The sequence below is a fragment of the Protopterus annectens genome, chromosome 1.part2, assembly GCF_019279795.1.
Source record: "Protopterus annectens isolate FY-2018-M chromosome 1.part2, PAN1.0, whole genome shotgun sequence".
Classification (NCBI taxonomy): domain Eukaryota; kingdom Metazoa; phylum Chordata; order Ceratodontiformes; family Protopteridae; genus Protopterus; species Protopterus annectens.
Window position 1 is genome coordinate 1,070,867,705 of NC_056727.1, and position 24,244 is coordinate 1,070,891,948.

The 24,244-nt window shown below is 38.0% G+C and overlaps 1 protein-coding gene across 1 annotated transcript in view; it reads left to right on the top strand.

The window, feature by feature from the left end:
* LOC122792232 (lysophospholipid acyltransferase 2-like) overlaps nt 1–24,244 on the top strand; it is a 751,818-nt gene that overhangs the window by 726,609 nt on the left and 965 nt on the right. The window lies entirely within an intron of this gene.

Here is a 24,244-nt window from a genome sequence, read left to right on the forward strand (position 1 = left end):
GAAAAATAGAGACAGCATCATCGGTGCTAAGGTGTTAAAAAGAGCAAAAGATGTTTTGGACAAACACAGGTAAACAATTCATGAATATATGGAGAAAGAAGATGTTTTTTGTTTGGATCTAGAAGAGGCAGATGACGGGAGGTGAGGCAGATGAAGGGAGATCCAATAACTCAGACCAGGATCTGTGAGAAAGCTAAGCTCAACTTTGAAGACCTACAAAAAAAGCTCCAGGAAGTAACTCATAGTAAACAGAGCAATTTAAAGCAAGTAGGGGATGGATCCACAGATTTAAAAAAAAAGAAGTGGCATCCACAGTGTTCTGAGACAAGGAGGGGCACCTAGTGTTGACAAAGAAGGTGCACAGAAATTTGTCTTGGAATTTGAAGAATTGATATATATATATATATATATATATATATATATATATATATATATATATATATATATATATATACAGAGAGAGAGAGAAGGCTATCTGCCAGAACAGATTTTTAATTGCAATGAAATTGGGCTTTTCTGGAAGAGATTGCCAAGTAGGACTTGTATAACCCAAGAAGAAGATACGATTCCACGTCACAAGCCCATGAAAAATAGGCTCACACTCCTCCTGGTGGCAAATGCCAGTGGAGACTTCAAGCTGAAGCCTCTGCTGGTGTATCACTCAGAAAACCCAAGATGCTTTGGAAAAAAGATTATAAAATCAAAACTGTCTGTAATGTGGAAATCAAACACCAAAGCTTGGGTAGATCAGTCAGTTTTCAAGGACTGGATTTTCGAGGAGTTTGCTCCAAGTATGAAGAAGGACCTGACAGACAACAATTTGCCAATGAAAGCTCTTCTGCTTCTGGGCAGCACCTCTGCCCACCCATGAGAGTTAGAGGAGATTCTTCAGCTAGACTATGATTTCATCAAGGTTCAGTTTCTGCCTCCCAACCCAACTTCTCTCATTCAACCTATGGATCAACAAGTCAGTGCCTGTTTCAAGAAGCTCTACACAAAAACACTCTTCTCAAGGCTCTTCAATGTGACCTGTTCTTCAGATAAAACACTGAAGGAATTCTGGAAGACTGTGTTCAACATTCTTTATGTCATGTCATTTATCAAAAGTAACTTGGATGAAATGTCACAGAAAGCCTTTCATGCAGCCTAGAGGAAACTGGTTCCTCCATTTTCTCAGGGTGAAATTGTGGATGAGGCAGCTGAAGGTGCTGAAGCATTTGAAGTGCTGCAACACCTCATTTCCACAGCAGAGCACCTGGATATAAGGGAGGTGAATGAGGCAGATGTGGAGGAACTGCTACAAGACCATGACGATGAGCTCAAAATGGAGGAACTTACAGCACTTTGCAATGAGCAGTTCAAAGAAAAAGAAAGGGAAATTTCTTCTGAAGATGCAGACAACAGGGAAAAAGGACCTATGCCAACAGTTTGTATTAAAGAACTTTTATCCAGCTGGGAGAAGGTGCAGGCTACAATCTTGGAGTGATACCCTAACACAACTGACATAAACAGGATGATGGACTTACTTAACAACACAATCATGCACCACTTCAAGACCATCCTGAAAAAGAAGGAGAGACAAGTTAACTTGAACAATTTTGTTTTCAATTACACCTGCCAGAAAACAGTAAACAGTTGTTATAATTGATATCCCATTAAAGTGAACTAAATAAAGCATAGCAGTGTAATCATAATTAGAGACAACAAATGTTCATTTCATAACTGCTATCGCACAATGATGTAATGAGCATGCATTTTAACTGGACAGAAAACATGTTAGCCTACATTCTTAGATGGATTTAACATCAAATAAATTTATATTTGACATGTGAGCCATAGTTTTAGGAATGTACGGTAGTCTTCCATTCCTCCTCCATCGCTCCTCTACATTGTCTCCTCCATTTAAGAGATGGTCTACACTCCAAATCATGGTGAGCTACATTTTTTGATTTTTGTTTTTTTTTTGTTTGAATTTTTCAATTTTGTTTGGGCTGGGAATTAATTAAACCATTTTCCATATGTTTGTATGGAAAATGATGTCTCGCAATTCAACCATTTCACAATTCAACCGCCGATCTGGAACTGATTGCGGTTGAATTGTGAGGTACCAGCTGTACAAATGCTGTAACTTGTTGGCCAATCAGCTTTAAAGCATGATGTCAGCAGCTCATTTTTCATAGGTTCATAGGTGTATACTAGGTTAATGACCATTGGGGCCTTTATAAACTTAGCCAAGCATCCGAAAGATATCCCACAAGTTTACATGTCTTAGACATTATTTTAAGGAGTATATGTAAGCTAGGGCAAGATTTCCAGGCTGCCTCTGTCCATTTGAGACATAGATTGTAGACCCATGGTGTACTTTCAATTTCAAATCCACTGGTCCAGGTATCTGTTAAATAGGTTTAGGGAAGAGCTCTGCTTCACATGGATGAGAAGCCTGTTCCAGAGAAGGGGAATTCTCGGAGACACATATGTGTCCCTCTAACATATCCTATTTATGCTGCAAGCAAAGTTTAAAAACCTAGATCAAGTAGTTCTAATGCTATTCATTTTGCAGATTTGCAAAAGGTCCATCATCGAGGGATCCAAGGATGCCTTGGATGCCAGGTGTAGATAGCTTCTTAACAGTCTATAGGAAGCACAGTACAGAGACAGGGCTTGGAGGTGATCTGCATTGTACATGCTATGAAGAACCTCTGGGTATGTTCCAGTTGTTGCATGTGCCGGGAAGAATTTGGCCAGGTCACCAGAGAACTTCCACTTTTCTTTTTGATATGTGCAATGGGTCTTTTTCATCCACCTAAGCTACTTCCAACTGAGGCAGATGAGACCTCGGTTAAATGTCTCACCTGAAGGACAGCATATTCCAAAGTGCTGCAGTGCAGTGCTGGTGGTAATGGAAATTAGGAATGTAACTCACAGCCTTCTGATCTTCTAAAACCAAAGGCAGGGGTGCTAGCCTCTGAGCCACTGACACTGTTTACTTATGAGCAGACAGTGACCAAGGGTGAGAATCAAAATGTGTGCCTTATGTCTGTGCCAGGTAAGCCCCCCCCTAAAAAAGGGGTTTCAGTCAGTGAGGCGGCTCTTCATTTTTTCATAATTTTCTACATTTATGGATATCAGCTACCTTAAAAAAGAAACAAGTTAACATATTGTATTTATATTTGACTTATGTAGTTCCAGATCAACTTCCTGAAGCAGAAATTGCTAAAACACATCTTTCCGGGAAGGCAAGTTGTACATGATGAGATTCTTGATTGGGGGCCCTAGGGGGTCCAGTTTGTGATGCTTATGACAGATTTGTGCATAAATGGTACAGAACTCTGGTAAGGGTATGAAAAAAGAAGGGTGGGCTCAGACATCATGCTGCTGGTAATGTGATATAGCAAATGCAGATGAATTACATATGTGATGGGCATGTGAGAAAATTAAACAGTTATGGAAAATTGTTAGGAGAATCGAGAGTGGATATTTCAGGAAAAGATTCCAGACTCATGGCAGTTCTCTTTGTTTGGAGTTGACACCACAAGTAGGAAATGGCGTAAAGAAGAAATTTTGGAATTACAGTTTGCGGTAGGGGGTATTACAAAGAAAACAGCAAAAGTGTGGATGAATAAAGTAGGTAATAGAGTGGATACATGGTATAATAGCAGAAAAAAGAAAGAGAGAGAACACCAAAACAGAACACTAATTAAGAGAAAAATGGAGAAGGAAAGTTTGTAGTGATCATAAACTGAGAACATTGTTATGAGATAAGATGTAGACAAGGGGAAACAAAGAAAGATACAATAAGCTGGATATCAGAAGTTGGAAAGAACAGTTTGAAAAGTGAGAAGGAGTGCTGCAAAAAGGGGGGGGGGTTGAAAAGGGTTTAATGAAAGTTGACAGAAAGGACAGTGAGGAAGACTGTCTTATAAAATCATACAATAGAAATTATCTATTGATGCAGTATGCTTAATGCTTTGTCTATAGCTTGTGAGTCCATGGAAACTGTGATGTAATAATGCAAGAATATTGATATGTGGAGAAAAATGTGAAAAACAATTAAAAAATTATAGAGATAAAACAATAAGTTGCTAAAACATAGCTCACTGAAACCACAAATGACTAAAAGATATGTAGAAACATATGATGAAAATGGGAATCAAAGAAAAAGTTAACACTTAAAGGTCAGGTTGACTTAAGATGCAGGATTTGATTCTCATTTTTTTAATTATTAAGGCTTAAAAATGCAGGCAGTGCAGCAGGCCAGTTAATCTAACTATGAAATACAACAATGATGTTAACAACAACACACACAGGGGAATAGAAACCTAACCTCCTTTATCCCTCAAATTATTATTTCTCTAAGATCGAAGCAATTTCAAGTGTGTTTTTTTGTTTTTACCTTAAAAGCTGGGTGTTTGGAAGGTTTCACAAACAGTGGCTTTAGAATAATAAGTAAGGAGATTTTGAGGGATGATGCACTTCTGATTTGGGGGTGGTGCAGGGTCTGCCTAACATGCATTTTAAAATGTAAGTATATTTTATTGTCTGAACTATCTTCAAGTCAATCACTTTCCATACAACAACTTTTGGATATTTTTTCAGTTAAAAATATTTATTGAATTGTTTTTTAGTAAATACTGATTTGGGGAGTCAAAATAGAGCCAGCTATGCACAGTAGAAATGAATACTGAAACATAATGGATAACTGAATAGATTACAAAATACAGAATACACTAAACTGTGTAATGGATACTGCCAACACTCTGACAGTATATGGAAAGCAAACTATTTGTCCCAATCTCCTTCAATAAACACATCACATCAAGCGATATTTGGCAACCTTTATTAAACTTCCATAAACATACCTTTATTGACCAATATTTTAATTTATTAATCGAAGCATAAACATCCATATAACTGTTAACTAGGGCAGCATGACCTCACTCACCCTGACCAGATAAGCAGCATCCTCACCTCTGCTCACTTTCTTTTACTTATCAAGCAGCATGCAGCTGCTCTCTTTCATTTCCCAACTCATTGAAATTAACATCCAACACCAGTAGGGGAACATAAGGGAACAGAAGAGAGACGAGCCTACCCTTCTTTTCTGCCTACCCCAACTTATAAAATAACCACAATCCCCAATGTTCCAAAAATAGGGAGGGAGAGTGGGTAGCAAGTCCATGCCAAAAATGTGATTCCTTGCATAAAACCCTTAAGCCCCTCCTTACACTTACATCATTTCCCCCCAATCCTCCTACTTTCCCCTTTAACCCTTTCATCCCCCACTAACTTTCTTCCCCTGCCCTCTTAATTCCCATTACTATTTCTAACTAACCCTGGCCCCACCTGAAGATGTCCCTGGACAAACTGGTTTGTTACCAAACCTCATTTGTCATGGTCCCTTTCAATAAACACATCACACCAAATGATGTTTGATGACCTTTATTAAACTTCCATAAACATAACTTTATTGACCAATATTTTAATTTATTAATCACAGTGTAAACATCCATATAATTATTAACTAGGGTAGCATGACCTCGCTCACCCTGACAAAATACACAGCACCCTTACCTCTGTTCATTTACTTTTACTTATCAAGCAGCATCTAACCTCTCACTTTCATTTCCCAACTCACTGAAATGAACATCCAACACCAGAGGGGGAACAGAAGAGGGACAAGCCTGGCCCTCTTTTTTACCAACCAGGCTGACCAGGCTGACCAGGCTGTCCCCCCTCCTACATTCAAAAACTTTCAACAAACCCTCCAAACCAAACTTAACCATACATTAAAAAGGTTGAAGCCAAACATCATTCGGTGTACTCCATCCTTGAACCAAACTGGATCCATGTCATTAACATCCTAAATACCTGTCATATAAATACCTAAAGCAGCCAGTTGCCTAGGCAGCTGAACGAAACCAATAATTATTCTCCAATACCAAAATAATACCCATACCTTTGTATAACTTCTGTAAATCAAGCATATCCTCACTTATCCTAACTACAAACTGTAGCTTTGTAATTATTCCCAAGTCGTCACCTGCCAAATATACCACCAAAACACTAAAAAACCCAGTGCCATCTGAAACAAAACAAACCCAATTGCATGCCATCCTGACTAAACTGCATTGTCCCTTTGCTGCCTAAAGGATATAATAATGACCAAAATGAGAATCCTTTCCTAAAAGATACATTTAATAATAATCCAGCCGTCATACAGACTATTATAAGGAAAAACATCTAATGATCAACATAGCATTTGCTAACCATCAAACCACCCTCTTAATGACTTCAATGCATCCTCAAAGCAAATACCTCCCAGATTGTAACCCAATGAAACCCCATTACCAATGCCAGCCCTTGCAAAGAAAACTTATCTTGTCAATAACCATAGTCTGTCAAACCTCACACTATTAAACCTACCCCAACCCCTGTCCAAGATTTAGTAAAGCCACATAAACCTGCCACCTCTGTGACTGTACTAAATAGAGCTAAATCCTACCTAACAAACTGATCCACCTTACCCTGTCCCAAGCCTAAATGCAATTTAACAAAATTTTGCAAAGCCCTACCATACACCTTCCTATCCAGCTCTGCCCAGGAATCCTGTACCACATCTGACCACTCCAAGCCAACCTGACACACCTCACCTGACAGCACCAAGGGCTTGTACCACTGCCCTATTGTCCAAATGAAAATTAACCATTTTCCCCCACAGCTTCTCCTACTAAACCTTTGAGGGCAAACAATCTTAAACTAACTCCAAACAGTAACATCCCTCCTCCAAAGGTCCTTACATCCTGTACATCCCTCCTCCAAACATCTTTCCATTCTACCGGCCTATAAGCCAAAAACTATTCTCCTCAAAATGTGCAAAATTCAGGAGCTTGAAGAGCTCCATGACATCCTTAATCCGCCCTGGTCCCACAATTTCACCCTTCAATGTAAATCAAACAAACAGTGGCCTGCAACCACTAGCAATCCCTGAAACACAATGCCTTGCTTAGGCATTCAAACTTCTGCTTAAACAACTGACCCAATTCCTCACACATCCCCATCACACACACACATACCTTGTAATGCTCTGTCAAACCCTTCACCTAGTCTTAAAAACATCCAGATAACCTAAATCCTTCTGACTGCCCACCTGCTGCTGCCAAAGCCAATGGAAAACAATGCTAAACTCCGGAGTAGTACAGGCGACCGAGCAACCTATCTGCATAGCCTTGTCACTGGAAAACTTTAACCCAACTACCATTCCCACAAAATCTAATTCAGTCACAACTCTGAATGCCTTAATGAACATCTAATAAAGTAGTATTACCTGCAAACTAATTGTGCACCACTCCAGCGTCCGGATCTTCCCCCACAGCAAAATCCAATACTGTTCAAATCCACTTCCTTCAGGCCACCAGCAGATGCAAACTCTGCACTTCCCCATCTTCTGTGACCTCATTGCACACCACTCCCCTGACCAAAATGTCCACTGCAGCAGCATCCATTACTTTTTAAGCCTGCTTCCTTCAGGCCACTGACTGATGCAACTCTGCACTTCCCCATCTGCAAAAGTACAGAAAGCTGTAAATCCTCGGCACACCCACAAACCAAAACTTCTTAATGACATCATTAGATGTTGCCAAAGGCCTACCCTGTTCATCAGCTGCTCAGTCACTACAATGCTGCATATCCTCTATCCCCAGTAACCTGGCACCACTGTATCCCTCAGCAAATCCTTCAGCAACCAGCGAGGGAACATACTGCAGCAAAATGGTCTTATGACACAAGCAGCAGTAACTGACCCTATGCATTTAAATTACACCAATTAAAATGCAGAACATAAAGTGCACTACCAAATGAAGTATGTTACAACTAGAATTGTGATGATGGATAACTTAAATATAAAAATACCTGTGTTACCTTGTAATTTCCATACAAATACAGCACTATATGGGCCAAGTTAACTTATTTCATAAAAACATTCCTGGGAACATTTCTGTAAGAAAGCACTACAAAAATATCCCCACAAAAATCACTCTTAAACAAATTAAAAGTTTAAGCAACACTACATATTCATCCGAGCAACCTTGGCAGCTTCTCCCAAGTGCTGGTTTCCTCTACAAGCACCTCTAACAACAACATGTACACCACAATGAAACTTAGGATGCTTAAAACAAATGAGTAAAATACATCTATAACATACCCAAACCTCTCAAGTGTACCTCATTTCAAGGAACGTTCCTCATTTGGGGGTCGTGAAATATTTACTTTCCTCGAAGTTTCACACTGAAAGAGTCTGCCACACTTTCCATGTTAGCAACTTAACTGACATCAATGGTAAATAGAACTGAATCATATTATTTCATTAAAAAGGCCTATTCCATAACTAAAAATATCACATTTTAACTATCCTATGAGCTTTCTAGTTAAAGTTGTTAGTAAGCCACTTTTTGCCCATTTGTTCCACATTATGAGAGGCAGCGCAGTTTGGAAATGGAAGGTTGAAAGCTAAGAACGTACCCGTAGAGCATTTTGACCACTTAAGCTACAATGAAAAGCTGAAGCACTGCGTCTGACCACCGCTTTACAATTCTCCCACATTCTACGACTACAATGGAAACAATAATCAGGGTAAAGAAAATTAAACCATTCCATACCTCCGGGCAATACAGCAAATTACAGAACCTGAGATGGCATCTGCATTAACGGGAAGGCTTTACCCAACATAACCCCCCATAACATTATTAAACTTGTAGCAGGTTTCAGTTGGGAAGCCATCTGCAAAGATAAAGAAAACATTAGAACTATGCACACACAGAACAAAATTGCTCTCATAAACTTAGCATGTGAGCAAGCATGTGCAAGAGCGAATGTAAGCATGTGTGTGTGTGTGTGTGTGTGTGTGTGTGTGTGTGTGTGTGTGTGTGTGTGTGTGTGTGTGTGTGTGTGTATGTGTGTGTACTTTTGCGCTTCAGTCCCTGCATAGCTTAGCAGTTATGCAGAAAGCAAACCTCTCAACTAACCCTGATTTTACAGAACATCCCTCATTTTTTTCTCATATTTTGAAATGTCCCTCATAAAATTTTTGATTTTTTTAAACTTTGAGAATTTTGGATAGGATGATAATGAAAGATTTCTGTTACATACTTCTTATTCTTCAGTAAATACATGTTGATGTAAAACCTATTATTCTATTATCTTTTTAAGTGAATTAGAATAATATTTAAAATTGTCCCTTATTTTGTCCCCCCATTATTTTTTGCTATGTCCAGAATTCTTGAGCAGAGTTGAAAGGTATGCAGGGAATAGTACTTATCAACTGTAGCTGATTTTACAGAATATCGCAAACTTTTGTTTCACATTTTTTGCCATCCCTGATTTTCTGGTAAATCATTGAGGATTAAGAGGAAGTCAATAATGCCAGCCATTAAAGTTTCTTATTTCGTATTTAGAAAATGAATGATGCAAAACCCATTGTTCTATTAAATTTTAAAGCGGATTTGAATAATATTAAAAATGTTCCTGGATCACATCCCCCCATTATTTTTCGCTTTATCCAGAATTCCTGAGCAAAGAAGTTGAATGGATAATACTGCTTTGCTTGTGTCATCTTCTTAAACATTGTACTAACCTTTATTTGGCATAAAACCTGTTGGATATGGCACTAATGGCATCATTACAGCATCGGTCCTGTTACACTCCTGCTGGTACTGCGTGCAAAGAAGTGTAGATGAGTCATATGCCATTGTAATAATGTTGTTTTCTAATGGCATGTATAACACTTTCTGGCAGCATCTCGTTTGCATATTGCATTGCACATGTATGCAGCCATATTATTGCAATGGTTTAGGTCATTTACTTGGTCCTCTAGAATATATCTGTTTACTAGATCAGACCACAAGCCCTGCCTTATAACAGCATATTCATGAGTTACTCCTACAGTCATGCTATGCAGACAGTCTTATACCACAGCACCAGTATGTAACGCTCCTTTGTCTCTTACTGCTTGTAGTCACACTGTACTCATACTGTAAGTCATTTTGTTCAGTATTAAAACTTGTAGATGCCCAAATAGTACTTTACTGCAGTACTACACATCTCTCGATTTTTTTGTTCAAGAATTCTGGATAGAACCAAAGTAACTGGTTGGAACAAAGACCAAAAATCAGGGGCAGTTTTAAAATATTGCTCTAATTAGTTTAATAAATTAGTGGAACAAGTTTTTCATCAACATGCATTTTCTGAACAACAAGAAGTATGAAATCCAAATGTCTGTTATTGACTGTAATTCTCAATAACATACAAGGAAGAGAAAAAAATATGAGAACCATCAACCATGGCAAAAAATGAGGCAACATCAGGTATATTCTGTAAAATCAGGGGTAGTTCAGATGTAAATGACGAGAAACTAGTGGACTTAAAACTTTGTTGATGAGCTCAGTCACAATAATTTTCAAAAAATCAGCAGAAAGCCTTTATTCATGAAACAAACGATGTGATCCTAAGTAACAAAAAATCTGAAATATTTTAACAATGTTAAACATATCAGCTTTTATATACTTGAAAGTAGGTGTGGAACATATACGTATAGTTTAATTTTAAAACAGCCTGTTTATGGCAAACAATATAAACAGGGCCGTCAAAGTGGATTTTAGAACAGCAACAAATATTTTATAAGACTCGAATTAATACTGAAAACAGCCCTGACATTTAGGAGCAAAGTCCAAGCTATATAACAATCTGTTCTTCCTGTTCTAACTTACAGTTTTTGGGTGATTAACTGACCCAAAAAGGTATTGGATCATTTCTAAAGGAAAACAAGAAAAATGCTTCATGTTTGTCAAATGATTTATAAAAATCAGTGTATACCAAGATTATATATTCCCTGTTCTGAAGGAGGTATGGGCCTCCTCAGAATTCATTACATGTATAGGTCTGCAATCACAGGACTGTATACATGTCAGCTGACCTCACAAGATCCAAACATTTTGAAAGTTTTAAAACATCTGGAGAACAAGTCTAGAATGAATTCCCTTCTTAGTTTAGCAGATGCCTATCGTTGTCAAGGGAAAATGGAAATCAAACCAGAAATAGATAAAAATCAGGCAAAAAAAAAGCAAAAGAAGAACTATAGGGTAAAGGATCAGATGAGAAGGCAAGAAATCTGGAAAATGTATAAATATAGTTGCAAGTACAGAAAACTCCTGGAACAACATCCACAGGAATAGTTAAGGAGAGAGATGTTAAAAAACCAAAGAGGAAAGGTTAATAATAAGTTAAGGATAGAGGACTGACTACACATTGGTTTACAAAGTCCACTGAACATGTCGGGTGAAGCAGGTTTTGTAAAACAGAATTGGAAATATTCACACATCTTATTTGCTGGGTGTGATACACTAATGGCTTAAGGCCTGTATACTGAATGGCATAATAATGTGGCAAGACTGTTCCGTTTGGGATTGTGCAAACATTATAATATTGAAGTAGCACTGGAAACATGAACCACAAAGCATTACAGAAAATGATGACGTTTATATCACATGGAATTACCCATTACCAACATTTCAGAAAATAGATGCAAGAAAACCAGTTATAGTGGTCCATGAAAAGAAGACAAAAGTAGCATTGATCATTGAAATTGCTTCACCTCAGTGATTACAATGTCATACATACAGAGAGACACAAAATCATAAAATACCAAGATTTGCAGGCAGAAATGAGGGCAATGTGGGAGAAGGATACCCAGACTGTTCCAATATGAGTAGGAATAATGGATCTTATAAAAAAGAATTTACAGTCCTATTCAGATGTATTACCAATACATGTAACTCCATATGAATTGCAGAAGGAGTCAGTTCTGGGCACATTGCAGGTGCTGTGAAGAGGACTTTTGGCCAGCATCAAATACTGAAACAATACTAATTTCATGAACTTTAATTCATACTTTGACTTAGGAATGTGGTCCATTCCTGTCATGGTATTAGAAACCCAAAAGAATTGGAAAAATTAAACCGGCAATTACAATTGCTGCTCACCATTACGTTTTTTAAGTGTAGCAAAGCCCAAATGCTTAGCATTGCCTGTTAAAACATCCTTCCTCCTTTCCTTTAGTCATACAAGTTTTAGCACACAGGCAGTCTGTGAATGGTATACTTAAAGGCCAGGCATTTAGGTGAAAGTATCAATCCCATTCACACTTGGAATTGGGTGATGAGAGACAGTAGTTTTATTTATAATTTTAATATGAAATTTATGTGGAATTCTTAATGCTACTCTAATTGACAGTATATGCAATGCATATAATGTATATTCTTCTTTTATCATAGTAAACAGTAAAAATGCCCTTTTTAGGTAACTAAATGCCTCTCTATACCTCCATTCACCCCAGCCTGCCACATCTTCTGGCACCTCTGCCTTTATTGCTATTTCATTGTCTGTTCAGTTTGTCAGCCGAGGTATAGTCCACTGAAGTATTTTTATCAGCTAGCAGATCTATTGACTAAACTTACTTTCAAAGGTCCCTATCCATACACTTCTGGGATGTATTATTTTGACTGGACATTGGAGAGGCAGCACGATGGTCAAGCTTCTGTAGGCCACGCTTGGTGTGCAGAGTATTAATCTTGTGTGCCAGGGTTGGCTCTCGTTTCTTTTCTCCACTGTTATTTATACAGTTTACAGTGTATTTGCTGTATCTTCCATTTTATTATTACTGGGAGAGTTGCCTGGTCCAATTAGCTGTGTGTGGGATTCCAACAGTTTTTGTTTATTTTCACCATTTTGTGCCCTTTGCTTCTCCAGACTCTTGTTCCTTCTATGCAATTTTTGTCTTATATCTTTGGCTTCTGCTGAATTTGAGTATCTCTCAATCTTTTCTGGGTGGCTTCTTCTTTATTATCTGTAACACTTTCCTCTCATCTAGTCATTTTCCTCTCTCTGCATGCGACACCTCTTCTGGATTCATTTGCCTTCCATTCTATCCCTTTATATGCTGTAATGTGTTCCAGTCCTTTCCATGAAGTTTTGTTGCTTTTTCTCTTGTTTTCCTTTATAACACTGCCATGCATCTGCTGTGTCTGTATATCTCCTTATCGTGTTCCAGGCTGATACCATCAGTATGGCTGGGTAAGCTACACTTTCCTGGAAAGTTATTTCAGTTAGTTTTCTCTTCAAATAATCTGCGTCATTGTGATGTTGATGCATATCTGCAGAGAAGTCCTTGACTGCCAACCTACTCTTATTCTTGACACTACTTGTATTGTAACTCAGTCAAAGCAAGTTTTTCTGTAATATCATTGCCATGATAAAGTATTCACTTTGAGGTCTTTATATAACAGAATTTTGTAAATACTATCTGTGTGCTCATGTAATACCCATGTAAGTTGTTAACTTCTATTATGTTTGATTTATTTTTTTTGTAATGGAGATTTTCTCCCCGGGCCTCCGCTGAAAAATAGATCTGTGTCCAGTCGGACTTTCCCATTAAATAAATGTAAAATAAATAATAAATAAATAAATGCAACTTTGTTACCAAGGAGATCCCTGTGTTTCCTACCATACTGGATAATCCATACTCTTGTTGGAAATGAGCTGAGAGCCATAAGCATATCTGGGATTTTCAGCCTTCATTTTTCTCTTTCTGCTCCATGAATCCATTTTGTTCTAAAAATGAAGTTTATTGGCATTTTCATCCCCTTTCTTTCCATAAAGTCTGACAATTCTAAAGTGTGTATATTCTCTGGGACACCATTAATTTGCACATTACATCTCCAACTTCTGTTTACTAAATCATCCACTTTCATTTGTAATGTGCAGTTTCTTTTCTAACTCCAATTATTTTCTTATTCCTCAACAAATCTTCCAAAGCAGCAGTAATCTGATTTTACACACTTTACAGCATGTCCTGAGCATGCAGATTGGTCAAATGGTAGGCCTCTATTTTGTGCATGGTAACATAAATGTGCTTAAAGAGCAGTATCAGCTTTTCTTCAGAATTATCCTCCTTAAACCCAGTGGGTAACTAATTTTCCATTTGCTGCAATACTCCTGCCATGTTTCTTTCAATTTCTTTTTCCATTTGCTGCAATACTCCTGCCATGTTCCCTTCAATTTCTGCTTTCTAGCTCTGTTGTAATTGTAGTTATTTTACTGATTCATTGTGTTGGTGGGGAGAGAGACTGAACTCAGCTGCCATTTTGCCCCAAGCCAAGCCACACCCCTTGCATGGAGAGTTCTGACATGTCTCTCTGCATATCTCTCAGGAATTTGCATCCCATATTGTTCATCCTCACACGGACCACCACCTCCATGTCATAGCCATGTTTCTTACATTAAAGGGTCTTAAGGCCCCTATGGACATTAAAAATCTTGGCACCTGAAACAACTTACCATCACCCTGTCTTTGTCCAGCCTAGTGACTGGATAATCAATGTGCCGGACTGCAGAGTCACTGATCACTAAAACATTTTTATTTATAGATTGAACAGGAGAAGTAGATTTGAAATTATTTAACTCCTGGTGACTCCTTGTTCAATGTATTCCTAAAAGTGATATGGTGTTGGATTTTCACCTTGACTTAGTCTTTGTGTGTCCGGGAGGATTAGTCAAAGATTTTTTTACAGGTCCAACATTTTAGTGTGGGTTGGTGAAGAATGAGGTTGAAGTGTGTATTGTTCACAAATCATGTTTTCTGTCAGAGTGAAACCTTCAGTTTTCTTAAGTATTGACATATCTTACAAAAAAGAGTGTTACTGTTGAGTTAGAGCTCATTATCCAGGAGCGTAAGTTAATTACTACACTGTCTGAGGATATCAAGTCATGTGAGGCTGGCGACAAACAGAAGGGCAGTAAGCCAGCTAAACTTTCCTTTTAGGTCAGAGATTCAAAGAATTAAATTAAAATTAAAGGGAATACTGTGAGTAGGTAAATGATATATTTATTAGAGATATACTTTATCTATATAAAGGGAAAATGTTAACAGATTTAAATCCAGCTCAGAAAATGGAGTTCCCTGTAGCTGATTGCGCATCATGGTCTATTTCTCTTACTGCTGCCTGAGAATGAAACTATCGTTTGAGTCAGATGTGGTAAGAAGATTTGTTCTTGGTCTGTTTTTTGTCTGAGAGAGCTCTTCAATATGATTCTTTTCTGTCCATATTATAAACTGTCTTAATGAAGTCAGTAATGGGATTGTTAAAGGCCATTCCAGAGTCTGTGCTGGGGAGGACCCCTACAGGACCCTTCCTGTGGTCACTTAGATGGGCTTTCAATAGGCTATGGATAGGGATTCATTCTCTTGTGAGTGTCATCTTACTTTGAGAATGGGTCAGGCTCCTTTTTATTAGATGTTGCCTTCAAGAATAAAAAGCTATTTCACAAGGGATTGTAGACTGTGCGCAAGAAAATCCCTTATTTCATTGAGAGGTGTTCTCTTACCTTCTGCTACCCCACTTTTCAAAGGAGAAGAACAGTCCACTCAGCGCTATAACTCAGCTTTTGGGGCAGTCCTACTTAATGACCTCTCTAGAGGTCTCTGCTTCATTTTCTAAATAAGGAGAAAATCCATCCCATACCCCTACTCCCTTGTATCGGGGTACCTGTTGCATCATTTAGTTTTTGCTTAATGTGTTCCCTCTGTTGGTGAGTCATTGGGTCCTATTTGCCATTGTTTTACAAGAACCTAGGGAGGGTGGGATTTCCCAGAATGTTTTTTGTTCTTTTGTTTCAGGGGTCTTCAATACAGTTCCCACTGGAACTCTGGTTTTGCACTGCCTCCCCATTATGTGGGTGGCCTTTAGAGGTCCCTCAGACTTTGAAACCTGAACAGGTGTTGGACAGTGGCTAAAGTCTGGAGGGTGGGCAACCCCTAAGCACCTCTTTGTAGGATGCCCCATGGCATATTTTCTTGCCTTGGATTTGTGTGGGCTTCCTCTGGCTGACTCCTCTCTTCTCCAGGTCCATTCCACAGAGTGACCATGCTTTGATGTAGGGGTCCTTCTGGCTCCAGTCCATTATTGCCTTTTCTATGCCTAGAACTTGTACATCACCTAATGATTGTCTTTTCTTTTGCAGAGAGGGATGTCTAGGTTTCACAGAGTAGGCACAGGTATAGGTTGGGCAAATATTAGACCTGATTTCTTATTCTGTATATGAATGCCATCTTATTTGTTAGAGTGCCATTGCATGCAGGTCCTTGTAAGTGTTGCTAGGGTCTTTAAGGTGTCTGTTTTGCAAATTTTTGGAAAGTCACAAAAAATCTTTAATATTTCTTGGTTTTGGTCTTGGTTTCATACACATACTCACACAGCCACATGTACACACACACACACACACACACACACACACACACACACACACACACACACACACACACACACACACACACACTCAAAATGAAACAAAGAACATTAGAAACAGCATGCACATTAGTATGCTGTAGAATAAGGGAAGAATTAGCAGTGCCAGTGGTACAACAAGTAGCATGCCTTTCTTTGGTGATGGAAGACCAGATGTGAGTTCTATTTCCACTTCAACCAATTGAATTGCTGAGTTAGCATTGCGCCATTAGGAGGGTACTCCACTCCTGAGTGCGTCATCCCTCAGAAGAGATACTAACCTGTGGCCTTATCTCCTTGAGTGCTTGATAGCTCAGGTAGATGTAAAGGATTCACCAAAAATGTCAGCAGTGATTTTTTTATCAAAACAGAAAATCCATACAACACATTTCCAGTCAGCCAACACTGTGAAATAATCATGGTGGTAAACTGCAAACATTGGTAGAGTTAGTGCAGGTTATGTACAAGGACCAAATGACACAAGTATGAACAGCATTCTGACTCACAGAAGGATTCTCAGTGGGAGTGGGTGTGCATCAGGGTTCATCTCTTAGCCCACTGCTATTCATACTGGTCATGAGCTACATTAGCAAACAGATTGGGGGGGCAGAGACAGATCAACAAAGTTACTGTATGAAGATGATGCAGCATTACAGGCAGCCTCTGAGCAAGAACATTACTAAAGGATAAGGGAATGGAATGCAAAACTGAAGGCACAGTGGATGAAACGTGAGTACAGATAAGACAGCTGTAATAGCAGCATATGGGAGAAACTAGAAGAAGTTGAGAAATGAGCTAGAAGGAAAAACAGTGAAACAAATTAACAGTTTCAAGTAACTGGAGGGGTGATTAAGGAGAAGAGAAGTCTGATTCAGGAGGTATATGCTAGAATTAGAGAGGATGCAGCCAACTGGCACAGTGTCATTGGTAGTGTATGACAAAAGAATGCTAAAGAATCTGAAAAATTAGGTGTACAAAACAGAAGTGAAACCAGTACTACTGTATAGTACAGAAACCTGGGCAGTTAAGGCAGAGCAGTTGACGAAGTTTGAGATGATGAAGATGAAGTGCCTGCGACAGTAGGATGCACACTTTGGGAGAGATGAAGAAATGAGGACATCAGAGCAGAAGCCAGAGTAGATCAAATTGCAGAGAAGGTCAAAGAGTACAGATTATGATGGTTTGGCCACATGTACAGAAAAGCAGAAGTCAATCTGGTGAAGAAGATTTGAGACAGACAGAAGAAGGCAAGAGGAGACTAGGGTGCCCAGCAAAGAGTTGGATGGATTGTGTGAAAGAATATCTGTGGTGGTCAGAGAAGATGGATGGATAGCATTGAACTGAGAACGATGGCGACTGCTCACATGATACTCCGACCCCATGTGCAAAATGGAGAAAAGAGGGTTGATGATGGTGGTAAACTACAAACAATTTATTAGTTTAGTACTTTCACCCACTATTTGCACTGGACTTCATCAGAACTAATAAATAGAATCCCTGCTCGAGTTTAAACAACCTCAAGTTAATCACATGTTTTTCCAGACCAATCAAATCAACTCATCAGCTGCATCATATACTTAATAAAAGGACTGTGTTCAACAATGTAAGAAACAAAAATCCATATTTTTATGCCTGTATATGCATGGAAAGGTATGAATGTATATGTGAGTGTGTGTGTGTGTGTGTGTGTGTGTGTGTGTGTGTGTGTGTGTGTGTGTGTGTGTGTGTGTGTGTGTATATATATATATATATATATATATATATATATATATATATATATATATATATATATATATATATATATATATCCCCAACCGTTAAGGATATAAAATTGCATTGAAAACTTATAAAATAGAAGCAACATATTAATTGCATGTGGCCTTAAAATATTAATATTTTGAATATATACATACTTAAATGTATCTAATAAAATATGTATAACCATATCAATGAAACCTTATAAAAATATTACATATTATTCAGTATATTTTGAATATATTTTAAAACACCTGATGACTAAAATGCAGTTCTAGCACCACAGAAGTCCGTAGCTTAGCGGTGCATTAAATACAGTTAATTGAAATGTATTAATTTAAGCCAGGGGACACATAAACATTAAGCTTCAGTTGCCAAACTCATTTCTTAAACTCTCTGGTCATTTCCCATTGTTGTGTCCCCCAGGATTTCTTAAAACTTTTACAAGAATTTTAAACTTGAATATACAAGGGTGACTATATACCATCATTAGTCTGTGTTAAGCATTGTTGGTATTTTCTTTAGATGTATCGTGGATATGTTTGTATATTCTCTTACAAAATGTATGTTCTGTTTTTCTATCATAAAAGCCAAGCACTGTTGGCAATCAGCAATGTTCACCAAACCACTGAAACTATAATTAACTGTGTGTGTCACTTTCAAAATGTTATTAACTATTTGAATAGGCAATAGTTCTCCCTAATATATATATATATATATATATATATATATATATATATATATATATATATATATACATATATACATACATACATCACCTGCAATAGCCACTTTTTGTGGTCCCTCTTATACATTTCTCAATGGTTTGGTGAAAATACTTATTAAAATTACTGTCAGACGCATTCTTTAGGTCCCCCCCCTTTTTAAACAAAGGGTCAGTTCCAACCACATTAAACATTTTTTCATCACATTTTAAAATGTCCCATTTTTTTCTTATGATATCTTTGATTGACCCTGCTTCAGTACTGTACTTTAACACTAAAAATCTTACAAAATTAACCTCCTTGCTTTTCTGCTGGGGCTGTTCCTTTGGAGACCATAAAAGTCTTTGTCCTTAACAATGGCACATTCTTACTTTTTAAAACTTATAAATATAAAAGGTTTACAAAGTCCATAACCTCTCTCTAAAACATTAGTTCAATATGTCACGTTCTTTACAGATTTTTTTGTGTTCTGAAATCATCTTACATAATCTGTCAAACAGCCTCTTTACTTTACTTTCCTTCTGGGCCATGGGTGGTGGATAGAATAATGCAGATACGAATTCAAATGTGTAAGCTTCTTAAAAATGTTTGACACAAAGCCAGTACTGACTTTATGTATGGAAACAGTAAGATAGTTGATAACCTTAGAGTCATGATGGTAAGTGAATTTAAAAAAAAGTTGTTGAGTTATTAATATATTATATGCATTTTTTTCACATTGTCTACAGTGTTTATTCAGAAAAATATATATCTATGCATCCATCCATCTGTCCATCCATCAATCAACAATCCATTTTCTCATTTTTCACATGGGGTCAGGGTATCACTTCAAAGGTGACAACCATCTAGAGCCATTTCCAGCTAGATATAAATCTAGATTGAAAAATGCAATTCTATTCCCATTTCCACATGACTAGATTAGCATAAAGTGGGGCACATGCTATCACCATGGCCACACCCTTAATTTATTTATTGTACTCACCTTCAAAGAACAACAAATTTATTTAACTATATAACAGAACAATTTCCATGAGGACAGTTAACAATTAAATACACACGAAATCTAAAAATTCACAAATAAGTAGTTCTTTTCTGCATAAATGTAACCCTACATCATGAAAATAAATATAGGATATCTAAAGTGAGAAAGGTTAAGTTTTCATTCCAAAACCCTTTGTTTATGTTACTAAAAAATGCTAAGAATCTTTTAATGGGCATAATCAATTGTCACAAAAAGGTTTTAACATTCTGTCTATATACACAGCCAAGGGATATGTTTTGATCCCTGGGCCGCTGCAATGGATCTGAACAGAGGACAATCAATGTCTATGCTAACCTTGGGGATATCAAAAATCATTGGTGTAATGGAATCCCTCAAATAAAACAAGTTTTACAGATCTTGGGTTAGTGTACACAATCCAGCAAAAAGATCAAATATCTTATAAGCTATATTAATCTTTTCTCAATACTGTCTCATATCTGTCTTCATCTTTCACTAAGTTAAACATTCTACCTGTATATGTGATGGCATCCATAATTACTAGACCTCCATCCTTGTCTGGTTTCATCACTCTTATTTCATGGTTTTTGTTCAGAGAATAGAATAAATGATTTCTCCTCTAAAGTTAGATTATTATTATCACACAATTTATTTTTTCTAAACATATTATAAATTTCTCAATCACAAATTTTCTAAAACACTAAAATTAAGGGAGTTAGAGGAGGATTGTAAACGTTCACACTCGGCAAAAAAACATGGAGGATATGTGATACATAATGATGACTCCATCATTTGACCATTTGTAACCAGTGTGGCATAGAGAATGTTTGAACAATTAGTTAGAACAACCAAGGTGCACTTCTTGTAACTTGTAATGAACATTCTGATAACACTATTAATAATTCAGCCCAAGTAAATGCTAGGCAGACCAGCTAGTATGGGGATGTTTCCAGTGGTGACAGTAGCCAGAATCGTGTATAAACTTCTTTGATTAAGTAAGAAATTTTCATTTTTAGAAACTGATGGATCTATGGACAAAGTTTTTTTTTTTTTTTGGCTTATCAGCGTTCAGCATTTGGAAGTGCAGCCATTTCAACAGAGAACCATACAGCACAACAGCTGGGTTGTACTCTTCCACCAGGCTTTGTGCAGCATTTGGAAGTGCAGCCATTTCAACAGAGAACCATGCAGCACAACAGCTGGGTTGTACTCTCCCACCAGGCTTTGTGCAGCATGGTAGCAAAGGAGAGAAGCATGTGCAAGCTACCAGGGCAGCACTGTGGAAGCTCAGGCCAGGGGGAAAGCATTTGTCCTTCATGGCTGCCTGGTTTCCTGGTTTCTTTGTTCAATGTTAAGCTCTTGCCCCAGTACTAGAAACAAATGGGAGAGTCCAAGGAAAGGGCTTGATGATGAAGAGGCGTGAGGGACAAAAAGTTGCTGAAGAAACAAAATTGCACCTACCACCTTAAACAATGACTTTTTTTCTTATTTTTAAGTGATAACACTAATGAATTGAGTCTATGTTAATGTCAGCACATGAAAGTTTAAACATGGGGGACAGGGCATCCCTGGAATTACTCTTTGTGTGAGTTTGGGAGGGAAGAGACAGTGAGTAGACAGGAGAGTGTTTAGAATGAACTGTATTTTTGGTTTGAATAGGATGTGACAAGATGATTTTGTTCCTTTCAGAGAATGGCAGACTGTGTGCAGTAATTATCATTGTTGGCACGTCTTTACTTTGTGAAGAAGGAGGAGGATGTCAGTAGAGATAAATGATCTGTTTATTAGTTTTATCAGATATTACTTTGACAATACACCATGTATTTATTTTATTTATTATAGAGGTTCATTGACCAGGTAGAACACTGACCCAAAATATCCTATAAGAGGCTCAGGCCAGGAAAAATGCAAAGAGGAATATTCAGTCATTAGAAGAAACAGTAAACAAGTGATAATTGCATAATATGAGTTATACAAAACAAAAATACAAAAGCCAGTTCTGGTAGTATAGTGGTATAATGCCCTGCCTACAGCCCAGGTGACTTGAGTTCAATAAGCAGGCAGACACCTGATGTAACTGGCCAGAGAGTATGGGAAAGACTGGTTGCTTCAGCTCATCCATCCTGGGGTGGGGGGGCTGCATCTGGCTCACCATTTGGGTGACATCTAATGGGAGCGCCAGGTATTGCATTGATGGAGCATGAATTTGCATGCATATTCTGTCACTGTGCACATGCATGTAGCCAAGTGAGAGTGCGGTGGCATGCTCCTTATAGCAGGCAAAACACAGTAGAGCTTGTAGAAGGAGGGGAGTGCACCATTAGAAAAGGGATAGGCTGCTCTGCAGGATTAGTAAGATGGCATGCTGATTACCACCAACTGTCATTGGGGAATGGAGGAATGAATGAGTTGATTGGCTACCATGGCATGAATTAATTGGATGTAGGGTTTTTGCCCAGCCTGGATATACCTTGATCTCACCTCCACAAAAAGAATAGGCCAATTGGGTGCATGTAGAGAAACCACTGTGCTAGTCCTGTGGAGTTGAAAAAATACAAAAATACATAAGAAACATAAACAGAGCAAGAATTCCAAAAAGCATCATCTAGTAATAATTACATCATACTAATCCAACAATGTGCAAACAACGAATATTTAAATCTTGAATGTATTAAAACACTTAAGACAAATAGGAATGGAGTTAAACGGAATGACTCCATAAGGTAAGAAGGAGTTATTGGAGAAGGATAGAAAGAGAGAGATGTAGAAATGAGTTACTGGTGAAGTGTAGGGTATGTATTAGGTTGTAGTCGGGTGCTTTGTTTTTACTCTCGTTCTGTTCTTAATAGCCTTAAGAACACCAAGAAATTGCAAGGTCTGGAGAAATTCAAGATGCACTTGAGACTTCTAGTACGCCCATTACTGACATTTACCTTTACTAGGGGCAAGGATGAGACCTCTAATATTCAAACAATGTGCTGTTTGATGAAGTGCACAAGTCAACAAAAATGTTAAGAAGTGCGATGCAATATATACATGTCTTGATCTTTCAAGACACTGAGAGTTACTAGCAAACTATATACTCTGTTATATATTGATGCTTAGATGTTCTATCTTCTTCATTCTTGAATGAAGTTTACTCTAAGGAAAGGAGAAGGGAGTGTGATTGTTTCTTAAATTTGTTAGCCCCACCAGTAAGACCATCAAGCCCTCCCTTGTACCCTGTTGATCCATTTGTTCTTCTTATCCTATGGGAGTGGCACCCCATCATCCCCCCATGGGAGAGGCATCATCTTTCTGGGAAAGATCATCCTTTCAGTCACTCATCATATTGTTCAATGGTAAACAAAGTGAGCTGAGCACCATGGTGGTCTTCATCTTTAACTAGCTTGGGTTCTAATTTCTGCTCAACTGCCCCATTCTGTTCTGATTGCCTGCTTAAACATGCAGAGGATGTTCAACACTAATCCCCTTTGTTGCCTATGTATTTCATGATAGTCTAATGTGTGCCATCTACATGCCATCTGCACCCTGGCTTCAGCTAAGTGAATTGTATGTCTGGTGATGACCTTTGGCCTCCACCAGGGAAGTTCTTGTAGTATAAAGTCCTATAGTGACATTACATGATAGGAGAGATAGGAGAGCCAGCCACAGGGTTTTCAAGTTAACCTCTCCTGCCCTCACCCCCACCAGGTGCTGATTAGTTGCTTTATTTTTAATTTCTATTTTACATTTGTTTACCAGGGTGCTACACTGATCATAACTGACTATTTGCCGGTACTGCACAGGTGAAATAATTCATAAAGAATAAAAAAAAAAGTGGCAGGAAGTTCTACATATCAAAAACAGAACAGTAAGTAACAGTATGTAACAAAAGCGATACAGTAGCAATTAAAAGGGGTAGCAACAATTATGAGAGAAATGTAGATTTTACACATTACATGGCTGTATTTTAGTTTTCATCATAGTGGACATACTGTGGGTAATAACAGTCATGGCAGTGGATGGTGGGGGGGTTAGAAGGTGTTACTAGTTAAGAAAGAATAATGCTTGGAGTTGGGGGGACATTATATGATGTGTTTGCTGTAAGAGAAGTACAGTGTGATTTGGTGTGGAGGATTTTTTTAAGTTTACCTCTGAAGATGGGAAAGGGGAACTTACATTGTGGACAAAACTACAACCTCTACGTCATTGGAGATAACCATGACTTTTCTTGAAATTGCCTAAGCTTATCTTTCTTCATTACCAGAGCTAGGCAAATATCTGAAAAAATGGTTATGGGTGGTCTTAAATATGGCTGTATATTTACACCTTCAATAAACATTCTTGGGTTTTCTTTCTTTTCTTTTTTTGGAGGATGGTGCTCTTCAGCTTCAAAATCTTAGCCCATCCCTTGATACAAAGTGTATTTTATGGATCCACACCTTTTTAGG